Genomic DNA, 4944 nt, shown 5'->3' on the forward strand with positions numbered 1-4944 from the left:
AGATTTCCCCAGCTGTGTCTTCGTTGGCCTTTAGCTTTTTGACATAGCTATCATCAAAGGTCACGTAGTAAGTTTCTTCTATTTTCCTCGAACGCTTGTTTAGTACCCTGTACGCTTTAGAGGTTAGAGAATAGCCCAGAAATATCCCTTCGTCGGCTTTGACATCAAACTTGTTGCGGTGTTATTTGGAATTGAAAATGAAACACCTTGAACCGAACACATGGAAAAACTTCACATTTGGCTTCCTGTTGTTGATGATCTCATAAGGAGTGAGAGTGAAGCGCTTGTTGAGATATGACCTGTTCTGTGTAAAACAAGCAGCAGAAATAGCATCAGCCCAAAAATAAAGAGGTAAGGAAGCGAAACTTAGCATGGTTCAGGCTGCTTCACATAAAGATCGGTTTCGTCTTTCGACAATTCCGTTCTGTTGAGGTGTGTAGGGAGCTGAGAAGTTGTGACTGATTCCCTTTTCTGCCAGGAATTCTTCGAATTCTCTATTTTTGAACTCCAATCCATTGTCGCTCCTGATGTTGCGAACGACCTTCTTTAGCTGTACTTCAATCTGCTTGATGAACACTTTTAGCTTGTGAGTCGCTTCAGATTTAAGCTTCAGAAAGAACACCCATGTAAAATGCGAAAAGTCATCAACAATAACAAGAATATACTTGCTACCACCGATGCTTTCGATAGATGATGGACCACACAAATCAATATGAAGTAATTTTAGTGGTTCAACAAATTTAGTGTTTATTATAGATGGATGACTTTGACGACTTTGCTTCCCCATTTCACATGCAGCACACAAATGATCTCTATCATACTTGAGCAATGGAAGACCACGAACATGGCCTCCAGTGACAAGTTTGTTGATGTCTTTAAAGTTGAGATGAGAAAGTCTTCGGTGCCACAACCAGCTTTCGTCAGATTGTGCTTTGGATAACAGGCAGATAGCTGGATTTCCTTTGATGGGTTTGAGGTTTAGAGGAAACATTTCACCTTTACGCTCCGATTTGAGAATAACTCTTTTCGTCTTCTTCTCAATTATTTCAGAACCTTCATCGTCGAATGAGACTTTGAGACCGGTACCTCTAACAAGCTAAGATACACTGATGAGGTTGTGTTGTAGCCCTTCCACATATGCAACCTTCCGTATCGTGAAATCACCATTTGTAATTATTCCATAGCCTTTTATGGTACTGAAGGAGTTGTTCCCGAACTTGACATTTCCACCATTTGAAAGAGACCTGTATTCCCTTAGCTCTTCCTTCCTTCCTGTCATGTGACGCGAGCAGCCACTATCAATGTACCATTCTTCGTCAAACTGCTCGTCACTGATAACCTGCAAAAATTAAGCAGATTTAGGAACCTAAAGTTTCTTGGGTCCTCGTGAGCCTTTCACAGGAACAAGAATAGTAAGAGAGATGTCAACTAAATATGTTCTTTTTATTAGTGTTGTTTCATCTTTCCTTTTGATGGTGAAAACTTTAATTTTATTGGGATTTGTTACTATTGATTTGGACTCTGGTTTAACTGATGAAACCTTTGATTTTCCTTTCGGTTCAGTTGATGATTGAGGTTTTTGAGAAGGAACATAATGGAATTTAGAACGAGGTAGAGAAGAGTTAGAAGAGTTTGAAGAATTAGAAGAGTTAGAGTGAGAGAGCTTAGATTGAGATGACTTCTTGGTTGGAGACTCTAGGTGACCCTTTTGCTTTTGATCATTAGTGGGACCGACCCTAGAGTTTTGATCTCTTTTAATCTCAGAACCGAACCTTTTCTTTCGGTTGATGTTTTTCTCTGAACCGAACTTCTACTTTCGGTTGTTGTCTCTCTCTTTCGTTCCAACAGGACTTTTCTCTGACTTTAAGTTCTTGTCTTGATGTGAGAAATAGGCATTCTGAGATTCCCAAAATTGTTTTCTTTCAGAGAGATTCTTCCTGTATCTCTGATTCCTTTGACGTTTTTGATCTCTCATCTGCTTCGGTTGATGATGGATGTTAGCTTTCGGTTTTTGTTTTTCTTTAGCTGGTTCACTCTGAACTGATGAAGTTTCACTTGGGGATGTGACTTCTTTTGTAGGAATTTCTTTTTCCTGAGGAATATCTTTCGTACCACTAGTACTTGGCACATCGAAGCTATCAGGTTTATTCAAAGGTTCTGGCACATATCTGCCTTTGCTTTTCCATGAAGTTCTTTCAGACAAACCTACCGTTTCATCAGCATTGTCAATGGGAGCTGACCAGAAGAATTCATCACAGCCATCAGCATTGTCTTCATTTACAATAGCTGTGAGTTCAGCAGTTTGATGTTTGGTTACGCCTGTGACCTTGTACACTTGATTTGGAGTGGTTCTTACTTTCTGATATACTACTGCCTTCTCTGCAAGAATCGGGGACGTTTGTTGAGACATACGAGCGAACTCCACTGAATTTTCTGAAATAAGATTCTTGTGGTTTTCGGGTTCACTCTTGACAAATTCTGAACAATCAACTGTATCCTCTACAAAAATTTCACTCATATTGTCGTTTTCATTAAGCTCAGATGCATTTTCAACATCAATTTTATTTTCTGAGCTCAAGTTGGCGTTTAAAGAGTCAAATTTTTGTATGGTTTCGGTTCTTAGTTTCAGTTTATCATTTTCATCTAATAGGTTTTTAAGCATGTTCTTATGGTCCTTGGACTTAATAAAAGATTCGATTTTGTCCAGTCCATACATGTACGTCGGATTAACATTCTCAGATGAAATAACACTCTCACAATTATACTCTTCAGCATCAATTTCATCCTCCTTAAACTCAAGGAAGGGTAAAATCATGCGATGAATCTTTTGTCCTATTTCACAATCCAAATGAAGCTGAGTAATATTAGTGTAAAGACGTTTTGCAATGAAACAAAAAACATTTCACTGTTTCAAAAGCTTTAAATTGTCTCTTTGCAAATAAATGTTTTCATCTTTTATTTTGATTAATTCCGACTCCTTCAGTTCGATCCACATCCGCCGTTCCTCACTCTTCGAAGACACCCTGCTTAATTGGTCAGTTAGGTTAGAATTGGTGACTCGAGTTTGAGTTAGACTACTGTCAAGATGAGAAATTCTTGAATTAACATTTTTTAAATCTTTTTCATATGAGCATTGTGGGACTTTAAATGAGACAAAAACTGATTGTACCTTCTTGATCAGTTCATCGAGCTCGTTGAACTGCACGCTGAGCGGTTTGGCTGTAAAGCACAAGTTCTGTTGCTCCTTCGTGTCATCATTCCCACCATCAGTGTTGTATCCCCTCATCTGAGATACATCAGACACCATCAAGCATCTTCCTCCATTGTTCTCTTCTTTCGCCACATGAGCCTTTCCATGAGTAGGCTTCCTCACTTCATCATCTTCAGAGTCGGTTGACCAGACCTCCACGCCACCGAACTCATCATCAGCTACCGAACCCTGCACAATTAACGCATTCATAGGAGGGTTAGCAGTAGATTTCTTCTTCCTGATTTCATCTAGCTTTTTCTTGCAACAAAGCTTCTTCATCCTTTTCCTCATCCTTTTCTGCCATCTTCTTGAGGACGCAATCTTTTGCATAGTGGTTCTTTCCTCCACAATAATAGCAGCTCACTCCCGAATCTCCTTCAGCCTTCGGTTCCTTCTTTGACTCTTCAGCCTTCGGTTCATTCTTGACCTTTTCAGAACTGTAACTCCCCTGCCAATTTCGGTTCTTGTTAGTGGGGAATCTCTTCTTGATGAACCTCATGGGGTTTGACACCATCATAGCGTAGTCCTCAGAAGTGAGGTCATAGTCATCCAAGTTGAGGTCTTCGTCCTCCATCACTGCTTTGCTTTTGGACAGGAGGGCCAACAAACCTAGGCTTGAAACCACATTTTTCTCCTGTAACACGATCTTTTATTGAGATTTTAGGATGCCCACCAGTTTCGCCAAAGAATAGGATTTGAATTGCTCGTGTGCTTTAATTGTGGACACAACTGCTCTCCACTCAGATCTGAATCCGTTCAAAAACGTAACCTTCTGCTCAATAAGCTTCCTTTCGATGTAATGTTTGATCATCTTGCTAAGAAGATTATTGAAGCGATCGAACGTTTGAGTCACTGTTTCTTCGGCTCCTTGCTTGAATTCACCAAACTCGGACAAGAGTAAGGCTTGAATGGAGTGTTCAAGATCTTCGTCTGTAGAGTACAATTCACGTAGCCTGTCCCATACCTCTTTTGCAGTCGTGCATGAACTCACCAGCCTAAACGTATCGGATTGAAGAGCGAATCTGATGAATCTTAACGCTTTGATATTGGATTGAAATTTATCTTTTTCATCTTGCGCAATATCTTTAACGTCTTTCAGAAGATCATTATACTCCTTTTGAGTTTTAATAATCCTTGAAGTTGCTGAATGAGAAAAAGGTCCACTAAAGATTGCTTTCCAGATGAGGTATCCATTATCCTCAGATCCTATAACATAATCTTGAAAGTGATGCGCCCAGACTTGATAATCATGGGTGTACAAGATGGGAATCTTCGTTGTTGATCCAATGTTGTTCGAAATATTAATGGGATTGGATTGCGACTCGTCCATAATTGATTGAATAACCCTAATCGAAACCTTTTTCACAGAAAAGAAGTGTATCGATTACACAGCCTCTTGCTCTGATACCAATTGATAAGTTAAAAAATTAACTTGAAGATCGATTAGATCTTTAAAACAGGTAAAGTAATAAACTAGAAAACAATATTAACACAAGAATGGATCAAAGATGTCGAATGATTAATCAACAATCCTCAGAAGAACTCGATAAAGAACTTCTACTGTAGAGGATTTAGGGTTTACAAGAACGATAAAGAAATCTGTAAAGGTATCGTAAATCTATCAATCGTATTCTGGATCGTTAACCTAATATGCATGCAAGCACATTATTATATAGAAAACCCTATCAGCTCAC

The sequence above is a fragment of the Lactuca sativa genome, chromosome 2, assembly GCF_002870075.4.
Source record: "Lactuca sativa cultivar Salinas chromosome 2, Lsat_Salinas_v11, whole genome shotgun sequence".
Classification (NCBI taxonomy): Eukaryota; Viridiplantae; Streptophyta; class Magnoliopsida; order Asterales; family Asteraceae; genus Lactuca; species Lactuca sativa.